Below are 17,131 nucleotides of genomic sequence, written 5' to 3' on the forward strand. Positions count from 1 at the left end.
CGCAAAATCAATACAAATTGGTAGACCACTCCCAGTGAATTTAGGAGCTAGTTTCACAGATTTAAAAAAGTTAAAATACTATTTAAAAGCTAATCTGAAAAGGCTATATGATATATAGTTCAAGCAGACAACATTCTGGAAAAGGCAAAGCTATGGAGAGAGTAAAAAGATCACTGGTTGCCCAGGTTCTGGGGATAGGTGGGTATGGGGAGGGAGAGATGAATAGGTAGAGCATGGAGGATTTTTTAGGGCAGTGAAACTATTCTGTATGATACTATAATAATGGATGCATGTCATTATACTGTTGTCAAAACCCATAAAACAAAATATATCACATAAAGTTCTAATATAAGCTCTGAACTTTACTAAATAATAATAATGTATGGGTTGGTTCATTAATTGTATCAAATTAAACCACAGCAAAAAGAAAAAAATAGTGTTTCAATGCAAGACATGATATAAGAGAACACAAGGGCACAAGGACCAGGGAGCTACATTAAACTGAGGCTAAGATGACCATCATGCTGGGAGAAGTTGACATCATGCGCCTCCAAGCAGACCAGAACCAGGCTCTGAGCAGAACATGTTTTCTCTAAAGAAAAATGGGATAAGTAGGTGCACTGCTTACATAAACTAGAAGTGCTTATGCAAATACTCTTACAGGGAAAAACGTGTCTACTATCCTTTGCATATTGCAAAATAATTTTAGCAACTGCAGGAGTATAGGATAGAAGGAGATGAGGCATCCATTTTATTGATTTATTGATTGACTAAAATTTTCTGTGAATTCTCAAAGCCAGGAGAAGCACATCCCAAAGACTGAGGTAGAAGTGACTTAGCTCTTGCATTATAAACTATATCTCTTTAACTTTCCATTGCTGCATCTCTTTCTCTTCCTTTATAAGGGGAACTAAAAGAGCTAATTGATACAGAGTTATTTGAAAGCAGTGTGAAAATATGTATGTGTATGTGTTGGTGGCGGCAAGGTGGAGGTGGAAATGTATCCTTCCATTAAGAAGAATATGATATGAACTACCTTGACAGCTGGTAAAGGAAGTGGATATAGAACAATGGTCTAAAGAATTATCCTGAAACCTTATCCAAGGTCACTAATTTCACCAGGGACTATCATAAAACGCACTCATGTTGCAATCCTTTCCTCAAGCCTTTTGACAGAGCAGAGTATGTGTGGGGTCATACGATGACTCCTGATAATTAGTCAAAGAGACAGAGCCATGTTTCAACACAACTCAGCAGGCTCTAAATTCAGCACAGAGCAAATGACTTTTTCCAACTGACCCATATAGAAAGAAAGGCTAATGGAAAAAGGCTAAGGAAACAGAATGATAATGTGGTAGGAAAAGGCAAGCGTTGGAGTCAAAATAATCTGGGCTCCAATACCAATTCAACCACTTATTAGTTACATGGCCTTGGGACAGTTAGCAAATTTGATGCTGTCTCAATTTCATCATCAGTAAAATGACAGTGGGAATATTTACCTTTCAGAGTTGTTACAAGTACTCAAAACAGTCAATATAAATCACAATATCTGGCACACAGTCAGTACTCAATGAAAATGGACATTATATTAATAGTTACAGTTAGTGTTTAAGAAAAGTGCTAATCTCCCAACAGCAGTGCTGTAAAAGAGATTATATAGAGTTTTCCAAAGTCCTCAAAAGGATAAGGATATCTAATATTATTGTTCTTTGTTTGTCTTAAAATGCACAGAGTGGAAAGCAGCCTTCATGGTTATGGAGGAAAATCTCTTTCACAGTCTTGGTCCCCCACGGTCTGTATCATCTCCATCACAACAGCAATAACAAAAGTGCCTGTTATCTGTTTAGTGCTTTACAAAAAAAGTATCTCATTTTCTCTGACTCCCTAATTTTCCTGGCTCTCTAAATCATGGTACTGAATGGCTCATATTGCTGCAGCTGGTGATTCAGCTCGTCCCTGGGTCTTCATGCCTGTCTTGCTATGCAATATGTAACGCATTTTCCTGGGGAAACAAAGGCTGAAACTGGCAGCCCTAATGAGTTTACTACTCTAGGGCTGCTATTCCTCAGCTCAATCAAGGCTACGTGAGGCCTAGACTGGGAAGCGAACCTCCATCTTGTTTTTATAGGGGTGGAGTTTGTCCTAACTTTGAATGAAATGACTTGCAGGAAGATGACTTTGGAACACACTCTGCAGGTCAAGGTCTCTGTCATTGGTGGGCCAACTGCTTCACCTCTGACAAAGCCTGCACACATCTACAGGAATTTCTAATCTATTCCATTTGTCTGGGGAGGCTCTCAGTGGGCTCAGAGGCAAGGGAGTTGGGTCTGCAGCCACTTCCTTATTTCCAGAATTGGGAAACCAAGTTTGGGCTTCCCCACTCACTCTCCTGCTTGCAATAAATGCCATAAGCCTAGTCTTTATGGCTGTATATGCTTTTAGGTTAATGGAAGTAGATCACTCAGTAGAATCCAGGGGAGTTATTTTCATAGTGTCAGCAGAAGTATTCATATGACCACAGCTGTGGATGTATCTGAACAAGAAGAAAGCAGTTGTCTAGCAGGAGGCGAGGATATGACCTCTGCCAAAAGTCTCTTTCTCTAAGTTATTAATTTTTTATTGCAGTTGTACTCCCACAGTTCTTAATCTCATGTTTTAAAACCTCCGAATTCTTCCATTTTTCTAATCAATAGAAAACTGGTAAGGAATTACATACTTTGGGTATCTAGGTGGCAAGATCTAACAGGATCTCATTTTTTACTTACAACAACTTCCTGGGAAAGGTAATACTATTATAGCCACTCTACAGATAAAAGCATGTAAAACTAGAGAGACTTGGGAACTCACTCGAGGTTACCCAGCTGGCAAGTGACAGATTCAGAAGCTGGATTTAGATTTATTAGACTCCAAAGCTCCTATCTCTAATCAATAAGTTGCAATTACTCAATGCTTTCTCATTTTTAAAGTACATGATTTTGAAAGTGTAGGATTGTTATTTAAGCCTTCTACCAGTCTCGGAGGGTAGGCAGGACAGACACTCTTATCTCAATTTAACAGCAGAGGGCAGGAGGTTTAGGTGGGTCAATGACATGGCCTAGGTCACCAGGTAGCAACTGGCAGTGAATGGAATATGGACTCTCAGTTAAACAGACCTGGATCTGCGGCTGCCCTGATGTTGTATTCAGCTGGAGATGTCACCTATATTCTCAGTGTTCTCATCTGCAAAGTGGAGCTATTAACACCTCCCTTATAGAAAGGTTTTGTGTGTGTGTGTGTGTGAAATAGATAGTTTGGGGGCAATTTAACATAATGGTTAAAAGTGAGCACCATGGAGTCAGACCATCTATTTTAAATGGTTCTGTGACTTTGAGAAAGTCATTTAATCTAAGTTTTTGTAAAACGGGTATAATAATAGTACTTAATCTGTGGTGTCCTTGGGAGGTATAAATGAAATAACTTATGCAAAATAATTAGTAAGGAGCAAGTGCTCAATAAATATTAGCTGTTATTATTAGTAAAGCCACTTACAACATGCCTAATAGGTGATAGGCAATCAACAGATGCTAACACTCTCCACCACTGCCTGCTTCCCTGATCTAGAATGTGCACATCAGGATAATATCCTCCTTGGCTCAGGATAGACCTCCCTGCCCTTGTGACTTTCACCTGCATGAACATGGGCCTTTGGGAACCAAGTAAATGAAGGTGAGAGACGCCATTTTCAAATTTAATAAACACACAGCCACTCACAGTGCATCTCTCATTCCCACTGGCAGGTTATAGGCAGTCTTTTCTCAATTACTTGTGGCTAATTTTAATCCAAGACCAGCTTTATTTTTTTTTTCACTTTGCTCTGCACGTTCACTTGTGGGCACCTCCCGAGTCCCGAATGGGATCTGCTCAGAGAATGTAAGCCCATATTAATATCCTGAGCAAAACATAATTAGAAAGCTAAATCAGTGGCCACAAGAATAATGTAATGCTTTCCAAAGCTATATAGTGAGTGTGGAGAATGCTGGGCTTTATGCTTTTTAAAAGACATTTTCATTTGCTTCAAATTATTCATATCACCTTTATCAGTTTAGAAAATCAAGAGAGATGGGACATCTCTCTTGATTCCAGTGCAGAGGTTGGCAATGTAGGGCTGGCAGCCCAGCCTAGCCCAGCCCATGGCCTGTTTTTGTATGTCAAGTGTTACTGAAATATATCCATGCCCATTTATTTAAATATTGTATATGGTTACTCTTGAGCTAGTGGCAGAGCTGAGTAGTTGTGACAGAGACCAGATGGCCCATGAAGCTGAAAATATTTACTATCTTCCGTGCTAGAGAAAAAGTTCAGTAATCCCTGTTCTGGCTAGCCTTTACAACAGACCAAGAGGGATTCTTTTCTCACTCAACGCTGATAGCTACCACCTACTCCTAAGACCAGCAGGTGGCCAGGGCTTCACAGAAATGGATGCTTGGCTTGCGGAATAACCTAGCAGATGAAGATAACACGCACGACATCAGGGCTCCACGGGGCCTTCCTGTATCACCCTGTGCTCATTGCTCCCATGGGATAGGAGCGCAGGGAAGACCTGCTGGATCCTGCAGGGTCTGGAGGTTGCCTTAGAGCCAATCTGATTCTTGTGACAGGAAAGCTGCTATGTGGTTGGGATAATCTCCCTGGTGAATGTAGCCTGAGTTTCATAACTCACAACCTGTGTGGCCTGAGTTTTACAAATGTACTTGGGGGTTCACTTTACATCAACTATAAACAACAAAGATGGAGGTTGTTTGACAATTATTAGTGTGCCTAAGAATTCCCTGGAGTACCTGGGAATAATGCAGTTTCCTGAATACACCAAGAGACTACCAGTTGAATAAGTAGGGTAAGGCCCAGGAAACTGTTTTGTTTTTATGTATTTCTTTTTTTTAATTTAAAAAGTATGCTGGTTTTTGCTGTTGTTGTTGTGGTTGTTGTTTGCTGAGGATGGTGCTCCTGCAAGCTGCCAGCTGCCTCTTTCCCTTCTGATAGGCTTACATGACAAGCATTCTTCCTGTGTGATGTGGACGTGTAATGCCAACCCCGGTGAAATCACAGGATGGGGAGGGTTACACGAAGCCACATGTATGCAAGCAAGTTACAAACTCTAAAGTGCTATGCACACACAAGGGATTGTGATGATGGCATGTCAATCATAAGGGGCTGCATTCCAGATTCACATCATCCTTGGTGGTGTGATCATGTCCTTCAAGTCCAGTCTTGACAAAATAGGCTACCTGTTCAGTTTTCCTTCACGCTCCAGCAATTCAAAGCATTGTCTCTGCAGGACGTACCTTGTAAAATAACTGACCACTGGGTATTTCCACTTCGGAGTCCTCCCTGCACCCCCACACTCAATGTGCCCCAAACCCATATGAAATTGGCTCCTCTCCCTCCTTATTTTCTTGTTTCTCTTGTGATTGGATGTTATTTTGTAATATTGATGTTTCTCCCTTCCCTTCTCTGTATTTTTCTCTTTCTTCCCCCTCCATCATATTTTGTTCTTGCTACAGGGAAGAAAAGCAGAAGTTTGGGTCTTTTGCTGTGGGAAAGGGAAGATTATTTTATGTAGGGTGACCAAGGAAGGGTCCCCTAAGTGGAGAACTTTGAAGGATAAATCTGGAGAGCAGGAGAATGAGTCATGAATATAAGAAGAACAGGGTGCTCTAAGCCAAGGAGAGAGTAGGTGCCAGACCCTGAGCTGGAGCCTGCTTCTCATTTTTTTGGGAAGAGAAAGGAGGTCAATATGGCTGAGTAAAATGAGGAAGGAGAGATGTGGTGGATGATGGGGTCACAGAGACCAAATCCCATATGGCCTCAAAGCCATGGTCAGGACTGTGGCTTTTATTTTGAGTGATTCAGGAACTGAAACTTACATTTTGAAAAGATCATTCTGGCTTTGTGTTTAGAATCAGAACCACCTTTGTAAAGATCTCCATCTTGCTGTGTAAAGACAAAGGCAGAAGCCAACAGCCCAATTACGAGGCTCATTCACAGCCCAGCAAGAGACAACTTGCTTGGACCTGGGCAGATGTGCAGGAGGTGAGGATGGTGGGATTATGGCAAAGTACTGGATATATTTTGAAGGGAGAGCCTGCTTTGAATGATGGGTTAGATGGGTTAGATGTATGAAAGAAAGAGAACAAGATTCAGAACATGGCAATTTCAAGATGGTGGCATCTTAGGAGGGAATAGGCTTGAAGGTGGGCTTTGTTTAAGCCATGTTAAGTTGGAGATGTGTGTTAACATTCACATGGAGATAGTGAGTAGGCAATTCAGCAAATTAGTTTGGAGTTCAGAGGAAAGATCCACACTGAAGTCAAGAGTATACTCCACAGTATTCAGATCATATTTGGCAGCCTAAGGTTGGATGAATGTGCTAAGGGAGTGGACGTGGACAGAGAAGAGTAAACTGGACAACTCCTGTGTAAGAAGTTGGACAGAAATAAGAAATTAGCATAGGAAACTAGGTAGGGGATGGCTTGTTAGAGGAGAGTCCTATAAGCAAAGAAAATGGTTCAAGTAAAATAATTCAACAATGTAAAATGCTATTGATAGGTCAAATGAAGGCTAAGAAGGGGCCATTGGCTGTCATGTTTGACCTTGACAATAATTGTTTCAGTGTAAGTGTGGAAATCAAAGCAGGATTGGAAAGGGCTCAAGAGAGGATGAGAGGAGAGGATTGAGAGGCACCAAGCACAGTCAACTCAAGAGTAGTTTCCTGGAAAGGGTAGAGAAAAATGGGACAGTAGCTAGAGAGAAATATGGCATCAAAAAGATTTCTCTGGGAAAACATTACTATATGTTGATGAAAATGATCTGGCTGGGAGGAAAATAATTGTGATGCTAGAGATGGAGTAGAAATTGCTGAAGCAAATACCTTGAAGAGGTGGGAGGGGTGAGTTCTAGAGCACAATGAAAGGAGCAGAGGGAAGCCCTTCCTTCAGAACCAAGAAATTGAACCTTCTGGATGTGGGCAGGAGCTGCCCATTTCTCTGCAGTCCCACAAATTTTTTTTTTTTTTTTTTTTGAGACAAAGTCTTGCTCTGTCACACAGGCTGCAGTGCAATGGCGTGATCTTGGCTCACTGCAACCTCTGCCTCTTGGGTTCAAGTGATTTTCCTGCCTCAGCCTCCCAAGTAGCTGGAATCACAAGCACCTGCCACCATGCCCGGCTAATTTTGTATTTTTAGTAGAGACGGGGTTTCACCATGTTGGTCAGGCTGGCCTCGAACTCCTGACCTCAAGTACCTCGGCCTTCCAAAGTGCTGGGATTACAGGCATGAGCTACCGCGCCTGGTCCCCATGAATATTTTGAGAGCTGACAAAGTAGATCCCTACAAGGAAGGCCAAGATACATTCCCCCATGGAACCACTCGATGCATGTGTAAGTCGACCATTTGTGATCTGTAATTGCATGCATCTCTCCGAGAAAATTTAGAACTATGCCTGTTCAGGTTGGTTCTTCCTCTGTTTGCCTGTCTATGGCCACTGGCCCATCTTGGCGGTCCCACAGTCCCCACAGCCAGACACCAAGACACTTCCAGATGGGCTGAATCCTGCAAAGAGGACAGGCCCAGGAAGTCAGCAAAGGACATTTTAAAACTATCGCTGGAATTTTTCGATCAAAGTTATGTAAGTTTGCGGCTTAGTTGACAATATGTGAATTGAAGAAAATACCTTTTCCTGACTCTTGCCTTTTCCTGACTCTGTAGAAGGGCTCTAGCAAGGTGTTCAGAACCACTCTTTCTATCAGAATGGGAAGTTCTTGCATGTAGAGCAGTGAAAGAGGGATCCCAACTTAGATGTTAGATACACTCCCATATGAGCGTTGGAGATGTAAACAGAAGATCCCAAGTTCACAAAAAGGAAGGAACTGTGAATGAGGCAGGGAAAGGTGCAATCCAGAGGGTCTGAGGGATGCTATTAAATGGTGTTGTACCTGGGGACCCAAGGATATCCCTCCCTCCAAACCTACACATCTATCTATCTATATCTATAAATTGTTATATAATCGGCTGGGCACGGTGGCTCACGCTTGTAATCCCAGCACTTTGGGAGGCCGAGGCGGGCAGATCACGAGGTCGACAGATCGAGACCACGGTGAAACCCCGTCTCTACTAAAAATACAAAAAAAAAAAAAAAAAATTAGCCGGGCGTGGTGGCGGGCGCCTGTAGTCCCAGCTACTCGGAGAGGCTGAGGCAGGAGAATGGCGTGAACCCGGGAGGCGGAGCTTGCAGCGAGCCGAGATTGCGCCACTGCACTCCAGCCTGGGCGACAGAGCGAGACTCCGTCTCAAAAAAAAAAAAAAAAAATTGTTATATAATCATTAGTAAGGGTTTGGTCCAAGCCTCAATGTAATAATCTGATAAGCTGACTTGGGAAGCATGACTAGAAATGGGGGTTCTTATTTCCCTGAGTATCAAATAATCTCAGCCTAAAGTAGACTATGAGGCCTGCTCTGTATAATACCCCTTCTCCCAATTCCCCACAATACTGCCCCAATACAACCATATACTCTAGAGCTAACTTTAAATGTCAGTGCCAGAGAATTCCAGAAGGTTTGGTTCAAAAACCATTTATTCAGGCCTTACTATACACTAAGCACTCTTCTAAATGCTTAAAGCACCAGAGAGTTGTGTAAGATCCTTGTTTTCAAGGAGTTTACAGATTGGAATAGGGCGGGGACATGTAGCAGACATATAAACAGATAAAGTGAGTGTCACATGGAAAGAGAGAGACTTACAGTCTCAGGAGGTTGTGGGAGCACAAAGAAGAGGTCCCAAGGCCAGGATATTGGGAGGCTGAGGGACAGACATGTAGGGTACTTAGGAGGCTTTCTAGAGCCAGAGATGAATCTCCCAGGCTGAGCAGACAAAGGAGAGTGTTGCTGGCAGATAATCATGGGGATGTCACAGTCAGTTTGGTGTTCTTGGAGCAGAAGCAGCAGCTAGGAAGAACCAGGATTACGGCTGAAGACATCACCCTGGGCCATATTCCAGGGCAGTCTATGGGAAAAGCTTTATCTTTATCTCTTAGTATTTGTTTTCTATCTCTGCTGTAACAAATTTACTACAAGCTTAGGATTTAAACCACGCAAATTTATTATCTTATTTATCTGTAAGTCATATGCTCAGCACAGGTCTCATGGGTCTAAATTCGAGCTCTAGGTAAGGATTTGTTTCCTTGCCCACTGGGGCTGTTGGCAGGATCCACTGCCTTGCAGTTCTAGGACAGAGGTCCCCATTTTCTTGCTGGCTGTAAACTGACAACTCCTGCTTCTAGAGGCTGCCACATTTCTTGGCCTGTGGTTCCCTTTCTCCATCTTCAAAACAACTAATCACAGGTTGAATGCCTGTTAAGTCACATTTCTGTGAGCCATCTGCTGCTACCGTTTTCTCTCCTGTGATTAGACTGGGCTCACATTATCCAGGATAATCTACCTATTTTAAGGTCGGCTGATTAGAAATCTCAATTCCATCTACAAACTTAATGCTCCTTTTCCATGTAACCTAATATGTCCTTATGTTCTGGGGATTAGGACATCTTTAAGGAGCCATTATGCTGCCAAGCACGCTACACATAGTGGAGAACCATGGAAATATTTTAAGCAGGGTTATAGGGAGCATACATATAGATATTCGTCCGGGAAGATTCCTGTGCTGGCAATGTAGACCATCATGTGGGGGGAGATTACATTTTTGAATGCCTATTGTAATCATCAGATGACATATAAGATAGGTCTCTATTAATGCAGTGACAGCTGAATGCAATAGTGTGTCTAGCAAGACCCACTGATTGGATAGATGTAGGGAACGGGGGACTATAGGAGAAAGAAGTTAGATCATGATAGCTCTAGGGAGGCTGAGAGCTGGCAATGAGAAGAGTTGTTCTATGCAGACAGAATCTGGGAGTGTTACCAATAGTAGCCTGAAGCAGGTCTGTCATGCCTATTACAGAGTTGATAAGAACAAAGCAGGGCCTGGCTTGAAGAACATAAGATACTTCTCAGTTTATCAAAATACAGACTTGGATTCAAGGGAATAAAATAAAAGATGGCAAAAGATTAAGCATAGGAATGAGGTAAGTCCTCAATAAAAGCACAAGGCTAGCCCTGGACTGGAAGCAGGATTGTCGTGACCCTTAGGAACCTGACTACTAAGTTCTATCTCCTTAAAGAGCCTTTAGCAGCAGCACTTTGACCTTGGAGGCTTGGCTGGGGCTGAGTTTGTGGTCAAAGTCAAGTGGCTGCAGCTGTAAGAACTGGAGGGCCATGGGAGCAAAGTACCCATCTGTTAAACCTCCTGCTGTCAGTGAGGGTCACCCAGGGAAGATTTTGATGGTTGCTTAGACCCCTTGCCTCCTGGCCTTCTACCATCTGTGTGCTCCTGAAATCAAATCACGACTGTTTGTATTTGGGGAAGTTGTCTGTCCACCCTAATGGATTGTAAGGAGATGCTTCATATGACTTCAGAAGACTTGATATTTAATGCTTAGTATTCAGTGAATTGGTTAGCTGTGAAGCAGTGAATCCTGTCATTGGGTTGTCCAGCCTTTCAAGGTATGCTAATGTGCCAGTATAGTTGAATTCATTTATTCATACATTCATTTACTTAACAGACATTTCTTGACTACCTCCTATGTATGAGGCATTACACTTTTATCATTAAAGGGTCATTCCTAATACAGTTCTTTTTGTTGTTCAGATTAACCATATTATGTAATTCCATGTAGGAACTGGAAAATTTATAAGCTCCTTTCTTATCAGGCTATCTAATGAACCTGATTTTTGTTCATATAAGCTTTAAGAGGTTATTTTAAAAGTGTTAGACTTGGAGCCAAGAAACTCTGAATTTGATTATGAATTGGTAACTTCTCGCCAGCTGAGAGCCTCAGTCAAAAATTATTTTAGCCTCAGCCATAGGTAAATCTAGGATGGGAAAACCCCCTTGGCAAACGGTTGTGAGGCACAAATGAAATATTATTATTGCAATTATTATCAAATCAAAGCAGCACACGGAATCCGATTTGAAGCTAAACCACACTAGGCTGATAGCCCAAGGCACTTTCCATTGCTCCTTTCTTTGCTGCCTTCTTTGGCTTCAGCCTGTCTGCTCTCATGTATCATATGTTCCCATCAGGACACCGATACCAAATGGTCAATTCCAAGGAGAAGCGTGTATGTAAGAGTGATGAGCGTTCCTCATCCTGCGCAATGCCAGAAGGAGGTGTCATGGAAAGACCATCAGCAAAGAAGTCCAGAGCTTGAGACCTAGTGCTGACTTAACCTTGGGAAACTGAGCCTCAATTTTCTAATCTGCACAATGAAAGATAATGCCTAATTCATGAGGTTGCCATGAGAAGGAAGTAAAATGATGTATGTCAAAATAATGAAATATACAATGTTTAGTAGCTATTGGACAAGGTAGGAGTTGCTGGAGCTGCCAGTCCCTACCACTTCTCAGCTTCAAGCTTCAACAAGATATCACAGCATAAGGATTCATGAGAATAGGTGCAACATACTACCTTCAACACACTGCAGCCACCTCTTTGCTCACTGGAGAAAGGTGGAGTTTGTCTACAAAAAGATGTCCCCCAAGGATGTCTATAATATGTTAGCTTTGATACGTTCTTTACTTCTCTCAAAGTGGATGGTCCACTGGTTTAAAACAGTGTGATATGCCTGTAATCCTAGCACCTTGGGAGTTTGAGGCAGGAGGATCACTTGAGGCCAGGAGTTCAACACTAGCCTGAGCAGCAGAGTGAGACTCGTCTCTACAAATTTTAAAAAATTATTTACTCTGAAGCATCCTTCCCTTTTTCCTTGTTTCCCTTTTCTGTGAGTGTCAACACTTTATTCTGGTATAAACACAGGGATCTAGAAAGTATATTGTATTCGAAATTTTCTTGGTTCCTGAGCTAATCTGTTTAAATTCAAATACTTAAAGGGTAGGGGGGAAGGGAGAATAGGGAGAGATTTGTTTAAGGTTACAAAATTAAGCTATATAGGAGGAATAAGGTCTGGAGTTCTATACCACTATAGGATGACTATAGATAATAATAACATATTACCTAGTTTCAAATAGCTAGAAGAATGAATGCTGTTGAATGTTCTCAACAAAGAAATGATAAACATTTGAGATGGTAGATGTGCTAATTACCCTGATCTGATCACTATACATGTATGCAACATGACTATGTACCCTATAAATATGTACAATGTATGTCAATTAAAATTTTTTAAAAAGCACTCATAAATGTTTAGGTGATAAGACAGGATTTTGGTGGAGGTAGCAATGTTCCCTGGAATAAAAAAGAAATTATTTGCCCTAAGAAGTGGAAGGGATGTTTTTGGATTGAGACTAATAATTATTCAAAAAAGTGAGGTTAACTTGACAGATTCCCGTCTGCTGAACAGGGAGCCTGCCCTTTTCTCACCTCCAGAGAAGTGATTTTTCATCAGAGGAGAAACCTGTCACACCTTTGGGCTGCCAAGCCATAAATCTTCTTTCCACCAACGTGCTAATATTTTTTCTTGCCACCTTTCCTGATAATCCGGAGTAATTGTTATGAAATACGGGCTTGTTCTGTCTTTCCCAGCTGCGGCCTCTCTGTCTTCTGCAGGTCCTGGGGAGAGGCAGAAGCTCTGTGTTTGTCACTGGCTGTTCGTTAGAAGCACAGCAGATGCTGTTACCAAAAACGTGACACCCCGACGAAACCGGAGGCGCCGCACGGCAGCCCTGAAATATGAGAGCCAATGGCCCCTCCTGCCCGAAACCTATCAGCAAGTGGCCTCTGGTTTATTTAGAGCATTCTGTTTCTTGGGGAGACCGAAAGAAAATGACCCCTGTTTAATCACAGGGATGAAAACATTCTTTCATGCATGCTTTTACTTATTCCACAGAAATGTATTGAGCATCTGAAATTGTTTGGCAGAGTACCGGGTTAAGCTTGAGGAAGATGAGCAATTCGACATATACTTGCATACTTGCACATCTTATAGAAGTCATAGTTAACTGAAAGGATATTTTCTCTGGGAAGAGTATCAGGAGACATTGGGCTGGGGGAATTCAGAAAGTGTGGCGTTAAGTCTCCCCTGTTCCTTATGAAGAATATGCTCAGATGAGTGGCTAGGGGATTTTGCCTGCCCAATAGGAGCTCCTGCCAGATCTTGGAAAGCCCTGAGAAAGACTTGCCAAGCCTCTTAGACTCCCTACATGAATCCTGAAATCTCAACATGGTTACCTTAATGGTTGCAAAAACTGCCTTTCAAGTCTCATGTCCGTGATACGTATCTGGGATGAGGGTCCAAGTTCTTGGTATGCACCTACATGCCATCTTGCTACATTGCCCACAAGTTCTGTAACAGTGACTGGACACCACAGATGCACAATTACTGTGTAACTCTGCAATGATAGATGTCAGGGGACATGTGCAGTTAATTGTTTACCAGGCCTAAGCGGTACCAATTACAGCAGATGAATGCAAAGCCTTGAAAAGCACCTACGATTGCCACAGTGCTAATCACTGGAGATACGAAGTTGAAGACAATCCATGCCCCAGAAACTCAAATAAAAAAAGGTTTGTAAACTGTAATTGACCTTAAAAAAAGAAACATCCTTGGCAGATCTAGCCCTGGTCTTAGTTCATGGATCGCCTGGCTAAACACGTACCTCAGTCTTGGCCGCTGGCTGCCCAGTAACTGAACATTGGCAAGTTAGGGTCTGATAGGATTACTTTCACAGTTGCTTGAACAGTGATATCTGCATCCTAGCTAAAACCTAACAATTAAATTCCAAGTTTTCTAGTTTAATATAGGGAGTGCATTGAGTCAAGTGACGCAACACTAAATAAGTTTTGAGTTTCAGATGCCTCTTTCTAAGAAAATGCCAGTACTTGAATTAATCAACTAAAATTCATCAAGCTCCTCCCCTATGCCAGCCATTGGGCCAATAGTTTTGTATGAGTTGTCTCTTTTAATTCACAAACCTCTGAAGTAAATACTGTCATTTTCTACCATTTTACAGATGAGAAAAACATGAGTTCCAAGGCAGAACGCAAGCCCAGGATGTGTGTGCCTTGAGCCTCCCACCCTAATTCTCATGATAAAACATTTCCTCATGCAAGATTTATTTGGCTGTGTTACACTTTTACTTGATGAATGCTGACACATTCTGGCAGGTTGTGGTACATGTACATAATTTACTCAGCAGAATAGTGAGGGCCAGGGTGGGAGACACAGATGGCAGGACACAAAGATAACATTAGTAAAGAAATATAAAAATTATGATCGGATATCACTTTGGGTCAATTTCTTCACCATCTTTCTTATACAATGCTATTGAATAGAATTTGAAATGCAAATCTCCTTCCTTATCCTTGGGATGAACAAAGATAAGAGTTTTTAAATTTACGGAAAATAGTAGGAGAAATAAGATATAAAGTCAGAATTCTACTCAAAAATCTCAGTTGGTTAAACATGACTCCGTTCTTGCAGCTTTCTTACCTTCACAGGTGATGTTTTCTTTGTCTGGATCACCCATTTTACCCCTTCCTGCCTTTCTCCTCCAGGACAACTCCTTCTCATTCTTCAAGATTCAGCCTGAGGGTCACGTCCTCCAAAAAGCCATCCCTAAGTCCTAGACTTAGTCAAATGGCCCTCCTTTGTTTTCCTTCGTCCTCATAGGATGATAATTGTTTTTATGCTTTGCTGCATTGTACATTGGCCTACGAACTCCTTTAATATGCAAAATGTTTTACTCATATTTATATAATTAACATGTAACAGAGTGGCAAATATCTAATAGGTGCTGAACGAATGAATACATTCTGACACTGATCAGGTAGGTTTGGTCTGCTTATAGCCAGAGTAGTCTACAGGCTTAAACTCAGTTACCAGTCACTTGATTGTCGCACGACACACACTCACCCTCACAACTGGGAATGGAACTCATCATCTAACAGGAACTTAAACCTAGAAGGGATAACAAAGATAAGCTAGTTCAGTCTTTGCTTTATATAGATAAAGAAGCAGAAGCCAAATGGATTGAAGAGCTTTCCCCAAGGCCTCCCAGATGGTCAGGGATAGAACTGGGAATGAAACCTAGGATTTCTGACTGCTAACCCAGAAGTCTTTGCACTTCACCAGAGTTCTCTCCCACTGGAGGGTCCTTCCTAGACTGCCCTGTAAGGACAGCATGTCCTTCCCAATGGACACTAAAGAGATTCAAAAGGTAATCAATGAAAAGCAAATTTATTTTCTCACATACTGTTGAAAACAACTCACAAAGTCTGTGATCCCTCATAGTGCTCAACCACTGGTTCTGAAACATGCTTCAAAAACTCAGTTATTCCAGGGTATTGTTTATTTTTGGTCAGATAATTTTGTGCACAAAAGATATTTAAAAGGCCTTGCAGACAGCATGTTGTCTTTGAATGGACAGCCAAGGACACCTGCCATAAGGAAAATTCTCATTTCAGTCAGAATGCTGACTTCCAATAAATCTATTCAAACGAATAAAGTGGCTGTTCTGCCTTTTGGTAAAATACACACACAGCTTATGAAGTATTTTGTTGATAGAAATGTTAGCAAGTAGTGACAGAGAGCCAGGCAGCCTGAAGCCAGTGAAATGTAGCATAAGACCCACCAGTGACTAAGAATTTAAAACATTGTTTAGGTGGGCACTAGTAAGTCTAGTATGGTCTTCACAACACTTCGGTAGAGACAGTACTGGTGCATTGGAAAGAACAAGGGCTGGGAAAGTGGAAAGATCTGTTTAAGTCCAGCTCCATCATGTGTTACCTCTGTGGCCTCCAACAAGAGGTTTCATCCTCTTAGTCCCACCCATACATTCAAGAAATATTTAATTAGTATCTATTTAGTGCCAGCTCTTTTCTAGGCACTAAATGGACAGCAGTTAAAAAAGAGAGAGAGAGAGAGAAAACTACTCTTATCAAGCTTACATATTTATAAAGGGAGATGTCTGAAGAGAAACAACACACACACCAATAGAAAATGCATGTTATTCAGTGACTAGTATTATGGAGAAAAATACAGTTGGGGAAGAGAAAGTGCTGAGAAAAGAACAATTTTATTTTATTTATTTATTTATTTTGAGATGGAGTTTCGCTCTTGTCACCCAGGCTGGAGTGCAATGGTGTGATCTCGGCTCACTGCAACTTCCACCTCCTGGGTTCAAGCAATTCTCCTGCCTCAGCCTTCTGAGTAGCGAGATTACAGGTGCCTGCCACCACACCCAGCTAATTTTTGTATTTTTAGTAGAGATGGATTTTCACCATGTTGCCCAGGCTGGTCTCAAACCCCTGACCTCAGGTGATCCACCCGCCTCGGCCTCCCAAAGTGCTGGGATTACAGGCATGAGCCACCGCACCTGGCCGAAGAAACCAATTTTAAATAGGATGATTAGGGAAGGTATCACTGAGAAAGTAACATTGGAAAGAAGGTTGAAGGGGTAAAGAAATGAATTAGGTAGGTATATGGGAATAGAGCGCTCCAGGCAGATAGCAAGCTTACAAGCCCTGGAGGAGCAAGGGTCAGAAGGGAGCATGGTGTGTTCAAAGACCAGAAAGAAGTCTGTGTGTTTAGGGCACTATAAGTGATGGGGAGAGTAATAGGGAATGAGCTACAAGAGATTTAAGAGGCGAAGCAGAGAGCTGGACCTTTTAGGGGCTTGGAAACTATTATGAAGACATTGGCATTTGTTTCCTGAGTGAAATGAGAAGCTCCTGGAGAGTTTTGAGCAGAGGAGCGGAATGATCTGGCCACAGGTTTTTTGTGTTTTTTTTTTTGATGGAGTCTCACTCTTTCACCCAGGCTGGAGTGCAGTGGTGAGATCTCGGCTTCGACTCACTGCAACCCCCGCCTCCCGGGTTCAAGCAGTTCTCCTGCCTCAGCCTCCCAAGTAGCTGGGACTATAGGCGCACGCCGCCATGCCTGGCTAATTTTTTTGTATTTTAGTAGAAACGGGGGTTTCACCTTGTTACCCAGGCTGGTCGCAAACTCCCAAGCTCAGACAATCTGCCCGCCTCGGCCTCCCAAAGTGCTGGGATTACAGACGTGAACCACCGCGCCCAGTGATCTGG

General features: G+C 42.2%; 1 protein-coding gene across 1 annotated transcript in view; it reads left to right on the forward strand.

Annotated features, from left to right (window-relative positions):
* Window positions 1–13,563: 13,563 nt before the first annotated feature.
* Window positions 13,564–17,131, forward strand: part of ANKFN1 (ankyrin repeat and fibronectin type III domain containing 1) — a 465,421-nt gene continuing 461,853 nt past the window's right edge. The window contains exon 1 of the mRNA XM_055257387.2: window positions 13,564–13,609. The gene's annotated coding sequence lies outside the window, so the exon portion shown is untranslated. The remainder of the gene's footprint in view (window positions 13,610–17,131) is intronic.

Source organism: Symphalangus syndactylus, chromosome 20, assembly GCF_028878055.3.
Source record: "Symphalangus syndactylus isolate Jambi chromosome 20, NHGRI_mSymSyn1-v2.1_pri, whole genome shotgun sequence".
NCBI classification, from domain to species: domain Eukaryota; kingdom Metazoa; phylum Chordata; class Mammalia; order Primates; family Hylobatidae; genus Symphalangus; species Symphalangus syndactylus.